This window comes from Phaseolus vulgaris, chromosome 5 (assembly GCF_051622355.1).
Source record: "Phaseolus vulgaris cultivar YP4 chromosome 5, ASM5162235v1, whole genome shotgun sequence".
Classification (NCBI taxonomy): Eukaryota; Viridiplantae; Streptophyta; class Magnoliopsida; order Fabales; family Fabaceae; genus Phaseolus; species Phaseolus vulgaris.
The window spans coordinates 10,413,722-10,430,026 of NC_143502.1; the positions used below are offsets into that span (position 1 = coordinate 10,413,722).

The following is a 16,305-nucleotide window of genomic DNA, read 5'->3' on the forward strand; positions in this document are numbered from 1 at the left end:
GAGTGCTTATGCTTTTTCATATTCAATCAGACTTACTGTTTATGCTTGGGATACTTCTGTGTCAATGCAGGGGGTTCTCCGATCTCAGTTACAAACAGCAAATGAAGATAATGAAACAAAGAATAGGTATGTCAGTCCTCTTTGTTTTCTATTTATTATTTATTATTGTTGTTATTATTCTTATTCTGTTATCGAGACATACAAAGCATTAGTCAACTTTTTTTTTTCTTTCTAAAATCAATATTATCTGCATTTCAAGTTTCTAACTTCCAAATTCCACATAAACATTGTCTATTGGTAGTTGAACTAAGAGCAGAACTTACTTACTGTTTGAATTCTTTTTTTTTCTATTCTTAAGAAATGCAATAGATAATAGAAATCAAAATCTTCAAATGTAGTATTTTTACTAGCAAATGTGGTATTTTTTTAGTTGTAATAATTTGACGTATCTAAGTGTTGAGATGATAAATAGGATTAAAATTATGTATTGATTTACAGTTGTGTATCCTTGTGCAACGGACTGGTACTCTTGAGTTTGATGGTGCGTCAAAAGGAAATCCTGGAAAATCTGATGTTGGGGCTGTTCTGCGAGCTATTGATGGAAGTTTGGTATACATTTGATGTTTCCGTATCTAGTCATCATTGGTATACAACTATAATCTCTTTAACTATTTTTACTTTAAAGATTTGTAGGTTACGTGAAGGTGTGGGTGTAGCAACTAACAATGCTGTTGAATACCGTGCAATGGTATTGGGAATGAAATATGCTCTTAAAAAGGGATTTATTCGTATCCAAGGTGATTCCAAACTTGTTTCTCTTTTCACCTTAATTATCTTTCCATTGTCCAATAAATTTCATTATGTTGTTATTGGAGAAGTATAAACATTTTTTGGGACGTGTAGGGTAGAGGAATTAAGCATAATGAAATTGTAGATGAAGCGTAGACTTGCAAATGTTACATTTGTTAATGTTCAAAAGAAGATTACAAGTGATAACAACTTGAAATTTTTACAATGCTCAATCTTTATGGTCCTTTAAAGATTTTGCTGCTTTTTAAGTTATTTATTTTATGAAATTCTATAAGCTTTGAAATTTTAAACTATAATATTCTATTTACAATTTTTGGACTGACTTATTTTGCACTTCTCGTATAATCTTGGTCATGGGAGGGAAAATCATGTGTCTGTGGTTGCCATGGTAGTAAGTATCGTACGATTCACGATACGAATCGTACGATACGATACGATTCCGAGTGCCCACGATACGAATCGCAAAAATAATCGTTTTTGCTCCCGTATCGTATATGTATCGCACGAATCGTGATACGAATCGCACGTATCGTGATACGAATCGCGAATCGCACGTATCATGACTTGCTTTTAAAAAATCCTAATTTTAATTTTAATTATTTTACAAAAGCCCTAATTTTAAATTAAAAGCTTTTATAAATAAAAACCCTAATTTTAATTTACCCGCGAAGCAGTTCAAACGTCATTCTTCAAACGTATTCTTCTCTGTACTTCTTCCCAACGTTCTTCTTCAACCCACAGTAACCAAGTCGCAACGGCGACAACTGTGACGGCGACGACTGCGACGACGACGACGACTGCGACGGCAACGACGACAACTGCGACGGCGATTACGACGATTAAGACAGCGACGACTGCGTGACTACGACGACTGCAACTGTGACTGCGAACGAGAACTTCAACGTCCTACTTCTCTCCAACAACAACGACACTGAGCTTGCAGGTGCGAACGACATCAACGACGACTACGGAACTCGCGGCGACGGCAGCGAACAAAAACAACTGTCGGAAGCAGAAACAGGGGAGGTTTAGGGGAGCTTTTTTGCTGCTGTCTTCAAGATGAGTAAAACAAAAAGAGAGTCAGACATTACATGGAAGTACTGTGAAAGTCTTCCAACAAATAGACTACAAGTAAAATGTAAGTTTTGCTCTCATACTTGTTGGGGGTGGAATAGCAAGGATGAAGCATCATCTTGCTGGAACAAAGAAAGACGTTATCCCCTGTTGCAGTGTTCCAGATGAGGTGAAGGCAATATTTTTGAAGCTGCTGGAAGATAAAGGAAAAAAGAAAGAGGAGATGAACTTGGACTGTGGAGAAGTAAGAAAGAATGATCTGCAGCAAATGACAATCAATGCATCTTACAAGAACAGAGAAGATGTAGTTCAAGAAATTTGCAATTGTATTTATGGTAATGCATTGCCATTTAATCTTGTTAGGAGCCCTCTTTTCATCCAGATGCTAAAGGCGGTTGGAGACTATGGAAAATGTTTAAAACCTCCTTCTTATCATGAGGTAAGGGTATCCTATCTGAAAAAAGAAGTGGATAAGGTACAAAAATGTCTAGAAAAATATAAGAGTGATTGGGAGAAATGGGGATGCACATTGATGTGTGATGGTTGGACTGATGGAAAAGGAAGATCACTCACTAATTTTCTTGTTAACAGTCCAAGTGGTACTTTTTTTTTGAAATCCATTGACACTAGTGATGTGATAAAGGATGGGAAAAAAATGTATGAATTGTTGGACAACATTGTGGATGAAATTGGAGAGGAGCATGTTGTCCAAGTAGTTACAGATGGGGCTTCTAACCTTGTGGCAGCTGGAAGGATGTTAATGGAAAAAAGAACCAAATTATTTTGGTCCCCATGTGCAGCTCATTGTCTGGATCTAATTCTTGAGGATATTGGAGAGCTTCCGGTATTTTACAATACCATTAGCAATGCAAAGAAAGTTACAACTTACATATATAGGCACACATGGGTTCTTAATTTGTATAGGAAATATTCTAATGGAAGGGAATTAGCAAGACCAGCTGTCACACGTTTTGCTACTGCTTATCTTACATTAAATTGTATTAAGCAACAAAAAAATGCTCTCAGATCAATGTTTGCTTCAGAGGAATGGGCTACTAGTCCACATGGTACTAAAAGTGAGGCCAAACAAGTCATGAATCTAGTGTTAAGTGATGGAAGATTTTGGAGATCTATCACATATTGCCTTAAATGTGTAAATCCACTTGTAAAAGTGTTGAGGCTTGTAGATGGTGATGCAAAACCAGCCATGCCATATATTTATGAAGCAATGGACAGAGCTAAAGAGAAAATTGCTGAAAATTTCCAAAAGCAAGAAACACGATATAAAAAAGTTTGGAAAATCATTGACACTAGGTGGAATTTACAACTACATAGGCCTCTCCATGCAGCTGCCTATTACCTCAATCCTAGGTAAGCTAAATTACTTCTAAATTTCTCCTACTAAGTAACACTATATTTTTTGCTCTCATTAACTTATTTTCCATTGTGCTAGATATCACTATGACAAAAATTTCAATCCGGATAGTGAGGTATTGGTTAGTTTATATGAGACATTCCAAAGAATGGTTTTAGATGCAAGGACAAGAGTCGCTATAGATCAACAACTTGAGAAGTTTAAGGGAGCTAAAGGGCTTTTTGGAATGGACATGGCAATAGATACTAGAAATATGAAACAACCTGGTAATTAAATTATTCATTACAATTCTTATATGATTTATAAACTTTTAATTACATTATAGTTGAATACATTTTTGTTTTGATAGCTCTTTGGTGGGAGAGTTATGGGGGAGAAGGCAAAGAGTTACAAAAGGTTGCCATGAAAATTTTGAGTCTCACATGTAGTGCAACATGGTGTGAAAGGAATTGGAGCACATTTGACCAAGTGCATACTAAGAGAAGAAATAGATTGGAACAACAAAGATTAAATGCTCTTGTGTATGTGAAGTACAATCTTCAACTTGAGATGAGACAAAAGAGTAGAGAAGAGAAGGGGGAAACTTATGATCCCATATGTTTGTCAGATGATGAATGGATCACTGAAAAAGAAAATCCTTGTTTGCCTATTGATTCCTCTTAGATGGATATACATGAGTGTTTTGATGTTGAAGAGGGAGCTCCAAGCAAGAAAAGGAAGAGAGGTAATTATTTTTATTTAGAACTTAGAACTTGAAATTAAAGTTCAACAAACTATAACTAATTCAAATTTATTTGTTTTTCTTTTGTTAATATAGGTCCTAGAAATTTAAATATCAAGATCAATAAAAATGGAAAATCCATAGTGGAAGATGAGGAAGAAATTGAAGACTTTCAAGAAGAAGTTTTAATAGAAGATGAAGATGACTTGAGTGATGTAGATGTTGGAGAGGAAGATGATGAAATATGAATGATTAGGATAAAATAATTTTTTGTTAGAGGTTGTTTAGTATGTAGAAGCAACAACCAACACTAATTATGTAGTAGCAGCAGCAACAACAACACTTATTTTTTGAATGACTATAATGTAAAATTTGTTTAGTAGCATATAGTCATGGTTAGTTATTAGGAATCTTATGCAGCAACCACACTGTTTTTTGAGGTTGTGTTGCTGAAATTGTGTGATATATATATGTAGATACAACACTCAAAATGAAATATGAGGTTGTTTTGTTATTAATTGCATCTTTGCATTTCTACATATCTTATATATTTAATTATATGTTATATTTTTTAATGTTTATGAATCTTACGATTCACGATACGAAACGATACACGATTCAAAAAATCAGCTCTCCGATACACTACTTGTATCTCGATTCAACTACCATGGTGGTTGTTGTCATTGAATGCCCAAATGTTCAATTAGTAAAATTGGGCATCCGAGCTCTGGATGATTTTCCATGCCTGAGTATTCCTTATAATATATTTAATTTTGGCATTGTTTAGATTCTTGGATGGCAACAAACTACTGGTAAAGTAGTAATGCAACGCTGTGCTGCATCGGTCCAATGGTTAAATCAAAGAATTGCTCTCTCAAGATATGCTCATGTAAGTATTTCAATTGTAATTGTTCTAACCAAAGATGGTAGGAGTAAACAAAGGGCTGCAATAGTTGGTCTATTGAAGTGGTATACTGTTGAACTTGTTTTGATGTCCTAAGCAAATCTATGTCCCTAATGATGCAGAGGTATTTAAATTTGAAGAGATATAGGCAAGTGGAGGAACAGGAACATGCATGTTGGGTCTGTTTGAGCTGCTCTTGCTCCAGCAGTGGCTGCCTTTGGAGTACCAACTCAGTACCCAATGCTAGCGGCTTATGCAACATTTATTAGAATCACAACTTCAGATTAAGGATCACAACAAGTGAGATTGCATACAAGTAGCAATTATCTCATTTATTCTGTCTAAGAAATATGTCTTATTTTTTTTTTTTTAAATGAAATTATTTAAAAATTATTTGTTGTTTTGAACTGCTGTGTGGTCTCTTGTCTCTTATCCATGGCATCAACGTTTCTCACCCTACCAACTCCCTTCCTACACAAAACCAATGCCATTTCTTTCTCTTACAATAGACCCTCATTTTCGCAGTGGAGCTCTCTGAAGATCAATGCAATTGCAAACAAATGGGAACCTACTAAGGTTGTGCCTCAGGCGGATGTTCTTATTCGTATGGAAGAGCTATCAGATAAAACAGCTGGGGGAGTTTTGCTGTCGAGGTCAACTGTGAAATTTGAGAGATATCTTTATAGAGAAATTTATGCGTAAATATTTTGTTTGAATTAGATTTAATCTATATATATTTATGTATTTTTTGCAGTTGAAGGCAATGAAGATTATGAAAACAATCTTGAAGAAGAATAAACTTATTGATATGTAGTAAAGAAACAATATATTATGTTTTTTTAATTTAGTTTGTAGTTTTAATTTTGAAGACTTGATTGTTATCATTAAATTTTTTGATTATGTAGTTTGAACACATTTATGAGATTTTTTGTTGGATCACTTTTATTTTAATACGCATTATCCTTCAATACTTATTATTTCTATCATGAACTTTTACATGAGTAATTCTTCTAAACTTAAAAAAATATATTGTTTTTGTCAATACTTTAAGCAACGCTTTTAAAATTGTGGTTGCTATAAAGATTTTAGGCAACGGTTTTAAAAATGTTGTTTTTATAAAAAACTGTGGCCTAATACAAACAGCCACGCTCACTTGGACCACGGCTAAAAAACCGTTGCCTAAAGTTTAGGCCACGGTTTTAAAGCTTTAGACCACGGTTTTATGTTGTTGCCTAAAGCAATAATTGTTGTAGTGCTATGGTATTTTACGGAGGTTTTGAAATATTTTACGGAGGTTTTGAAACCTATGATATTTTACGAAGGTTTTGAAACCCATGATATTTTACAGAGGTTCTAAAACTTATGGTATTTTATGGAGGTTTTGAAACCCGTGGTATTTTACGGAGGTTTTGAAACCCGTGGTATTTTACGGAGGTTTTGAAACCTATGGTATTTTATGGAGGTTCTTAAACTCTTGGTATTTAACAGGGGTTCTGAAAGGCTTTTCCTGAGGTTTAAAAAAACCTCGAGGAACACGTTCCCCATGGATGATTTAGCGAGGGAAATTGCAACCCTGGGTAAATGACTTAATGGAGGTTTTAACCCTAGGTAATGTAAAATAAACCCCGTTAAAACCAATTTTTCTTGTAGTGGTAATTCCATTATTTAATTCTTATTAACCTTTAAAGAATTAATGGATGCAAAGAGTGTAAAATAATAGAACATTCAAAATATTTTTTAAGAAGCTAGAGAAGTTAATGACAAAAAAAATTGAAACAAAAGAAAGAGAAAGAGAACAAAATGTTGATAGGAACTAAAATAAATATTTTTGAGATCATACTCATTGATGTCATATTATTATTATTATCATTATACCTAAATATTTTAAAAAAAAATTAATTGTGCTTAAATATGTTTAAGATAACTAATAGATGATTAACTTTTTGTTTTGAGTGCCAATTTTATGCCTTCAAATTTGGCATATAATAAATTTTAAATACTTAGTTTGAGTCTAAAAATATTTATTTGTATCTCTTATCATTAAGTTAACTTTTTTTAAAGATCCTAAAATTTTATCTTTATTTTCTTGAAGTTCTTTTAATTGTAAAATTGTAACAATCAAACTGAAAGTGTTTACATAAATTCACAATTTACTCAATTTTAGATTTTCCCCACAACCATGATTAATATTAAACTTAAATATATGTATTGGTGATAAAGTGAACATAAGATAAATAAGATAAAAAAAAGGGGAAGGGTTTATCTGTGAATGGCTATGTATTATTGGATGACAAAACACTTTCCCATCAACAAAATACAAAATACATATCTATAATGTTAAGGGTGACATTAATTATCTTTTACTATTGGTGAAGCTCACAATCAAATCACAAATTTGTGATGTTTATGTTGTGACACTCTTAAATATTTTTTTTTATTATAACTATCAGTTATAATTTTTTATCTAATAATAAATAGTCAATCTAACAATTGAGATGATACAATAAAACTCACATATATCATTCAATTGAAAATATTATCGAATATTCGGTTAAAAATATCTCAGTAAAGATTAAATTCACGACAGCAAAAACTTATTTTTATTATACTATTATTTCAAAAAATTTAACACGGCAAAAATAAGTTTTGTTACATTAAGTTTAAAACAAATCAACACAACACTTGCTTTTTTTCTGAGTTACTATTTTTTTAAATAACACTGTAAAAACTTTTTTTTATCAACCAGTAAAAACTTGTTTCTGTTATATTATTGTTTTTCAAAAAAAATGAAAGGGAAACTTAATGTTTCTCTAGAAAAATCTAACACTTTGAACACTGTTTTCAGTTGTGTGGATGAAACATCTATCACCGATATTTTTCTAAAAAATAAATTTGAGAAGTTGGAAGTTTAAATAGCAATTGTAGGTGCCAATAACAATGCCCAAAAGTATCTCTTGGACACACGTGGCCCAATGGATAAAATATACGTTAGCCCAAAAACTCTGTTCCCATATTCATCCCATATGTCAAGCGAGAAAATAATTTAATCCTTTAAAATATATTTTGTAGAATTTGAAAGATTTTTCTGATATGAAAAAATAGCTTTTGAAAAACATTTCAGATTGTAGAATCTCAAAACTAAAAATATTTTTTGAATTCTACAATTCAGATTATATATATATAAAAAAAAAACACATTATGCATTGTAAAATTAAAAAAATATTTTTCGACCAAAAAATATCTTAGATTCTACTATTCAAATTATATTTTAAAAATATATATATATTGAATGGTAGAATTTGGATTCTATAATCCATATTATATTTAAAAAAAATGCATTATGGATTATAGAATTCCAAAGAGATTTTTTGGATTCAAAAAATATTTTATGGATCTATAATTTAAAATTATGTTTTAAAAAATATATATTTTGAATTGTAGAATTTGGATTCCACAATCCATTATATTTAAAAAAATATATTATGGATTGTAGAATCTATAAGATATTTTTGTTGAACCAAGTGGAGTTCAATGTTTTGAAGAATCCAAATCCTTTGAAGGATGATGAAGCCTCTGCTTTGCTTGATGCTGCTGTGCTGGTTTCAGCCTTGTTCTGGGGTAGTTCAATGTTGTAACCAACACTTAGATTAAATCTCAAAGCAATTAGCATCTCAATTTTAACAAAGCAAAATGATTTTCAAACTAAGTTGAAACAACCGATTGTTTTGTCGAAACAACCGATTGTTTACACTTAGGTGTTTTGAGAAAGTTTGAAAACTGTTTTTGAATGGTGTATTTTGTTAAGTAACAAAACAACCGATTGATTCGATGAAACAATTGATTGTTTGTTTTAAAACCATAACAGAAAAACTGTTTTCTTTGACTGAGCTTTAAATGCTTTAACTGAATACGCTCCAGTCATTAAATGCTTTGACCAATCTATTTTAAATGCAATTAAGAGTTTGTTAAGATTTGATAACAAACTATATTCTTAGATATATTCTGAAAAACAGTTTTGATATATTAAGAATCTTGAAACAAAGTTTATCATCTAAGAAGTTTTTCGAAGCATTCTGAGATTGCTAAAGAGTTGAGAGATTGATCAAGGTGCTGAATAGGGATTCTGTGATGGATATCCACTAGGAGAGGACTTTATTAATGAAGGAAGAGGATTTTCACCTACACATTTGAAGTTCTTCCTTCTAGTCTTCTCACAAATTAAAAGAAGTCAAAGAGAAGATCAAGCCTAAAGATAAAGAAGTCTACAAACTCTCAAATAATAGGCTTCATATTAAATATCTCTCTTTATAGTTTCTTTTAAATTGTAATAATATAGAATAATGTTTAGAAAGGTGCTTAGAGGGAAACATGAGACACCTCTTTTCTAAAAGCATCTTTAGGCTTTAGTTTAGCAAATTCTAGAAGCTTGGGGAGTGAGCTTAGTAAGGGGGGTGTGATCTTAGGAGTTTTTTGGGTAGCTTAGGGAATAAGCTATGTAAATGACCAGCCCTTACTCCTATAAAAGGAGGGCTTAGGTCCTTCACAATTCAGATTGGAATTTTATAGTAGAGAGACTATACTCAATTTGGGAGAGAATTTGTGAGTTTTGAGTCTTCCTCTTCTTTGCCTTATCTTGTGAGCTATGGTGAGCTTCAAGTGGTGGCACTCCATCACTTATCTTGGTTCAAGGTTCCAAGTGGCGTGAATGGCTTCTTCCAATCCTCAAAATCCAGCAAGCATCTTCATATAAGTGTCTTCTTTCCTTTCTTCAATTTTCCATTCGGTAGTTTCATTTCCTAATGTGTTTCCTTCATTTTCTATCGTTTACATTCTGTTTTCCAGCTTTGTTCTTTGTTTCTTTTCGGTTCAATAGCTAGTTTCTTAATTCTGTCCAGTTTTAATTCTTGTTCTTCTTTCCTTTTGTTTTGATTCAATTTGACAATACATGGACTTCATTATGAGTCTTGGTTGGTGCTTAGTTTTGGTGAGTTCTTAAATTTAGAACATTGATCCAATTCTAAAGTAGAGTGCCTTTCAAATCCAGCTCAAGTTGTTCCTAAGAATGTCAAGAATCATGTGTTCTTGTAGTTACATTCACATCATTCTGCTTGTATTGTTTTCAGATATTCATCTGTAACAAGTGTAATCTTTGTAAACTGCTGAACAATTCGTTTGTGTGTGTTGCTGAGATTGGTTGTGTGTTCTTGAGGTGTTCAAGATCAGCAATCTTAGTGTTGGCCAAGGAGAGTGTGTTTCTTGAGGTGTTCAAGGTCATTCTCTTGGTTGTGGTGTAAGTGATCAAGTGGTGATTGCTTAGTGGATATCCTCAGGGTTTCTGAGAAGACTGGATGTAGCTCTAGTTGGAGTGAACCAGTATAAACATAATCTTTCTATCCCTAACTCTTTAATTTCAGTTTGTTTGTTGTTTGCTGGTATAAACAACCGATTGTTTTTCCTGATATCACTGTTTTGCTTGCTGTTTTGAATCAATTGGTTTATGAAATAAGTTCATTCTAATTTTGAAAAGTTTGCGAAAACCCCTTTAAACAATTCACCCCCCCCCCCTCTAGTTTAAAGCCATCTTTTCTAACAATTGGCATCAAGAGCTTGGTTCTTGTAAGTCATTCAAGTTGATCCTAAAATCTTTCAAAATGGCTGATAGACTACCGTTTGGGGAAGGTGCCTCAATAAACAGACCACCCTTGTTTTATGGTTTGAATTACCAGTTTTGGAAAGTTAGAATGAAAATATTTATGGAATCTCTTGACAAAGGAATTTGGGATGCAATTGAAAATGGTCCTTTTATTCCAACATTTGAAAAAGATGGTTATGTCATTGAGAAGCCATGGTCTCAATGGACTGATGCAGAAAGTAGAAAGGCCAAATTCGATTGCATTGCCAAAAATATTATAACCTCTGCCTTAAATTCTGATGAGTTTTTCAGGGTCTCACAATGCAAATCATCAAAAGAGAAGTGGGATGCTTTGGAAGTCACTCATGAAGGAACAAATGAGGTGAAAAGAGCTAGAAAGCATGCTCTCATCCAAGAGTATGAGATGTTTAGAATGCTTAAAGGTGAAACCATAGCTGAAGTGCAGAAAAGGTTTACACACATCATAAATCACCTTATGAGCCTAGACAAGACGTTTGACAAAGAAGAGCTAAACATCAAGATCTTGAAATGTCTTGATAGAGCTTGGCAACCAAAGGTAACTGCTATTTCCGAATCTAAAGATCTAACATCTTTAAGTGTTGCTTCTTTGTTTGGAAAGCTTAGGGAACATGAGCTAGAGATGAATAGACTCAATGTTCAAGAGAATGAAGATAAGCACACAAGAAGCATAGCCTTGAAAGCATCCAAACATAAGGGAAAGCAAGATTCAAGTGATGAGGAAAATCTAAGTTTGCTGTCAAGAAAATTCAGCAAATTCCTCAAGAGAAGCCGCAACAAAGACAACAACAAGGATAGGTATGGAAACAAGAAACCAAATGAATTTAATTCAAATAACTATACTTGTTTTGGTTGTGGTGAGCAAGGTCACATAAAGGTTGATTGTCCCAACAAGAGCAAAGAGAAAAAGACAAGCTACAAGGAGAAGAAAGGCAAAACAAAAAGGGCCTATATAGCTTGGGATGAAAATGAAGTGTCATCATCAAGCTCTTCATCAAGTGAAGATGAAAAAGCCAACATATTCTTAGTTGTTGAGGATGATGATGATGATTCATGCAGTTCAAGTGAGGTAAGTTCATGTGCTTCCTTAAATGAACAAAACTATAGTGAATTGCTTGAAGCTTTTCAAGAAACTCACGATGAAGCTAATAGATTGGCTCTTTCAAACAACCGATTGAAAGATCTTAACAATGGGCTTGAAAAGAAAGTTAGATCACTTGAAGAGGAACTGAGAAAAGCAAAAAGTGATTTTGAAAATTTGGAAAATCATTTGAAAAATGCCTCTTGCAAATGTGATACTCTCAATTGCACAAATTGTGAAAATCTTGAGAAAAAGGTTCACTATCTTGTTGAAACTGTGGACAAGCTTTCAAAAGGAAAGTCAAACTTTGAGAATGTCCTAGCATCTCAAAGATGTGTTTTTGGAAAGGCTGGTTTAGGCTTCAATCCACAGAACAAGCAAGATAGGTTTTCAAATTTTTTTTTGAGAAAATCAGAAAAACAACCGATTGTTAAGACGAAACAACCGGTTGTTACATGCTTTTACTGCATGAAGAAAGGTCACTCTGTTAGATTCTGCAAAATTAGAAAATATTATGTTCCTAAAGGTTTTATGAAATGGATTGCTAAGGGATGTGATGTTTCTAATAGCAAAGAAAAGCCAAATGGACCCAAATTTATAAGGGGACCAAATCTTGCAACTTGTATTTGATTATGCAGGAAAAATGAAGAGAAAAGGAAGAATAGAGCCATCTGATCAAACTGTTGAAGAAAAAGGCAGTCATTGAAGCTGAATCAATGATATGCAAAAGGTCAAAACAGTGAAAAGAAGCTTTCTTGATCAACAAGCAATTGGCTCATTGAAGAAACAACACAAGGATAAGACCTTCCTTTTATTTGTTCTCTATTTCAGTTTCAAAGTTCTTTCTTATGATTAATTGTATTTCAATCAATGTCATGTGCCCTAATCTATTTCTGTTTATGGTTAATAATTACAAAAATCAAGTTTTTAACTGCTGCAGAAAAACAACCGATTGTTTTGAGTCTGACAGCACTGTGAAGAAATTGATTTAACTGATTTTTTGAATTTCTAGCTGTTGCAGATATTTTTCAAAGGGAGAATCTTGGTCAAAGGATCTGTGTTGAAGGTTGATCATGTTCAGAAAAGAGTTACAAATGTCATAAAGGAATATATTCCAAAATCTTGGAAATTCAAGAGCCTTAATGACTAGTCAAAGATCACATGTGAAGACCATGTGTTTTTCAGCTTTTTCTGACATTTTCAGTGCAGAACAGAGTCAAGTCCTCTCTCTGAAAATCAGGTACCCATTGAATGAAATTAAATTCAATTTGATTCTCTTACTGCTATAAAATCAGGTGCAGATTTCTTTCATCAAGAACAACCAATTGCAACATCTCTTGCAACATCTCTTGTACTATCTCTTGAAAAATCTGGGTTTTGTGCTCTCCTATGTTTTCGTCTCTGCTGTCATGGAATCAACTCCTCCCACTGCTAAAAGAGTCAAAACCAGAGCTGTGAGGTCTGAAGGAAGACTTGAAAGCTGGTTTTCTGGTGACACTGATCTCATTGAGAAGTATAGATATGAAACAAGTGTCAAGAAGATAAACAACCCCAAGGTTGTGTGCTTTAATTGGCTGAAGAGTCAAAAACTTGACAATGTGAGGAAGCTTCTCAAAGACCAGTCACTCAGAAAGTTTCTGGAGCTCAAAGGAAACATCTATCCAGATTTGGTGAGGGTCTTCTACACCAACTTGAAGTTTGAGGGAAACAACTTAGTCTCTCATGTGAAAGGCGTGGAGATGGAGATAACCCATGAGGTTTGGACTGCAGTAGCTGGGCTTAAGTTTTCTGGATTAAGAATCAACAAAGGAAACCTTGGTGTGGTAGAAGATTTCAACAAGATTCAGTTCTACAAAAGTTGCTTGAAGAACAATCAATCTCAAGTTAGCACTTGCTCGGTTGGAGGCTTGAAGCTTGATGAGAGATTGCTTGCTCTAATTGTAACTTGGATCCTAACTCCTACGGGGAGCAACCACTCTGTATTGACTGAAGAAGATCTGGTTTATATCTTCTGCATCAACAAGAAAGTGAAGATCAATTGGATTCACATAATCAAGGAACATATGCAAAAAGCTATGAGGCTAGCCGATTACCATTATCCCTATGTTGTTTTAATATCTAAGTTTCTACTCTATTTTGAAGTTAATCTTGAAGATGAAACTTCTGAGTTGGTCAAATCAACTTAAGAGTTGAACAATGGATCACTCAGCAAGATGGGCTTCACAAAAATAGGTGGAAAATGGTTAAGTAAGGATGGTGATCATGGTGCCTCATCAAGTGGTGCTGCTCATCTTGAACAAGATGAACCTGCTGACATGGATGAAGATCCAGCTGGAGATTTTCAAGATGCAGGGCCTAGTGCTGATGCTGAACATCAAGGAGAAAGAATGCAAACCATGTCTCCTTTTGAAAGACTCATGGTGAATAGGCTAGATACCTTTGCTGAAAATCAAAGGAGCCTTCATGATCTGTGTGTTAGTAACTTTCAGAGAATAAACACAAGGTTTGACAACATGGATACAAGGTTTATGACACTGGACGAACAAATTGAAGCTGTCCAGAATCAAATCTTTGATCTACAGTTTGTTGATGAAGAAGACTGAGAGAAAAACAACCGATTGGCCACAGAAACAATCGATTGTTTTTGGATGTTCTCGTTTCTGGTTTTTAAAATTTCTTTCCTTCTGCTGTTGCTGGTTTATTCTGATGTAATATGAACAATGTCTTATTTTATCTCTTATCTTTGTCTATTTGTGAAGACAAATAGGGGGAGATATATGCTGTGTTTTCAATTTGTTTTAAGTTTGTGTTTTTCATATTGTTAAAAACAGTTTGAGTGATGTTATTTGGTTCTGATATTGAATGTTTTAAGCTTTAATTGTTTATCTGTATGCTAACAAAATATCAGCAGTTCAATATATTGCTCAAAGTTCTATTGCAGGAATTGCCTCAGATTTAATCAAAGAACAACACAAGCATCAGGGATTTGTCTTCATCAAATAGGGGGAGATTGTTGAACCAAGTGGAGTTCAATGTTTTGAAGAATCCAAATCCTTTGAAGGATGATGAAGCCTCTGCTTTGCTTGATGCTGCTGTGCTGGTTTCAGCCTTGTTCTGGGGTAGTTCAATGTTGTAACCAACACTTAGATTAAATCTCAAAGCAATTAGCATCTCAATTTTAACAAAGCAAAATGATTTTCAAACTAAGTTGAAACAACCGATTGTTTTGTCGAAACAACCGATTGTTTTGTCGAAACAACCGATTGTTTTGTCGAAACAACCGATTGTTTTGTCGAAACAACCGATTGTTTTGTCGAAACAACCGATTGTTTTGTCGAAACAACCGATTGTTTTGTCGAAACAACCGATTGTTTACACTTAGGTGTTTTGAGAAAGTTTGAAAACTGTTTTTGAATGGTGTATTTTGTTAAGTAACAAAACAACCGATTGATTCGATGAAACAATCGATTGTTTGTTTTAAAACCATAACAGAAAAACTGTTTTCTTTGACTGAGCTTTAAATGCTTTAACTGAATACGCTCCAGTCATTAAATGCTTTGACCAATCTATTTTAAATGCAATTAAGAGTTTGTTAAGATTTGATAACAAACTATATTCTTAGATATATTCTGAAAAACAGTTTTGATATATTAAGAATCTTGAAACAAAGTTTTAAGAAGAAGAGTTTTTCAAAGTATTTTGAGATTGCTAAAGAGTTGAGAGATTGATCAAGGTGCTGAATAGGGATTCTACTTGTATTGATTTCAGATTTCCATCTGTAACAAGTGTAATCTTTGTAAACTGCTGAACAATTCGTTTGTGTGTGTTGTTGAGATTGGTTGTGTGTTCTTGAGGTGTTCGAGATCAACAATCTTAGTGTTGGCCAAGGAGAGTGTGTTTCTTGAGGTGTTCAAGGTCATTCTCTTGGTTGTGGTGTAAGTGATCAAGTGGTGATTGCTTAGTGGATATCCTCAGGGTTTCTGAGAAGACTGGATGTAGCTCTAGTTGGAGTGAACCAGTATAAACATCTGTGTACAATCTTTCTATCCCTAACTCTTTAATTTCAGTTTGTTTGTTGTTTGCTGGTATAAACAACCGATTGTTTCGAAGAAACAACCGATTGTTTTTCCTGATATCACTGTTTTACTTGCTGTTTTGGCTAACTAAATTGCTGAATCAATTGGTTTCTGAAATAAGTTCATTCTAATTTTGAAAAGTTTGCGAAAACCCCTTTAAACAATTCACCCCCCCTCGAGTTTAAAGCCATCTTTTCTAACAATTTTTTGGATTCAAAAATACCTTATAAATTTTACAATTTAAATTATGTTTTAAAAGAACATATTCTAAATTGTAAAATTTGAAAGGTATTTTCCATATCCAAAAATACCTTTTGGATTTTATAATTTGAATTTTTTTTATTAGACTGTTCGTGCGACTAAGTCACTCTCACGTCTAGAATCTCTGCGTTTGCACGTGCCTTTCCTGTGATGAATGCCTGAAAATACAAAAACAAAGGGCGCCCTAGAGGCCGCTTGCACTCCGACGCTGAAGTCAATATTAGGGCTAGGAAAGACCAAAACTGTTTAACGTAAGGCTTTCTGTGTGTGTTAAGCGGCGCAAATGAATAACGTACCTTGATAAGTTTGTTGCTTTCCTTTATATAGACTGA

At 33.7% G+C, this 16,305-nt stretch overlaps 1 long non-coding RNA gene and 1 pseudogene across 2 annotated transcripts; both read left to right on the plus strand.

Annotated features, from left to right (window-relative positions):
• Positions 1-484: 484 nt before the first annotated feature.
• On the plus strand, positions 485-5,055 carry LOC137835133 (uncharacterized). Its single transcript, XR_011085019.2, has 4 exons — positions 485-609; positions 686-797; positions 4,768-4,869; positions 5,027-5,055. It is a non-coding gene; the product is annotated as an uncharacterized LOC137835133 (long non-coding RNA).
• LOC150027474 (uncharacterized) lies at positions 1,901-4,502 on the plus strand (annotated as a pseudogene). Its single transcript, XR_016520728.1, has 4 exons — positions 1,901-3,255; positions 3,338-3,525; positions 3,609-3,983; positions 4,077-4,502. The product of XR_016520728.1 is annotated as an uncharacterized LOC150027474 (transcript).
• Positions 5,056-16,305: the final 11,250 nt, after the last annotated feature.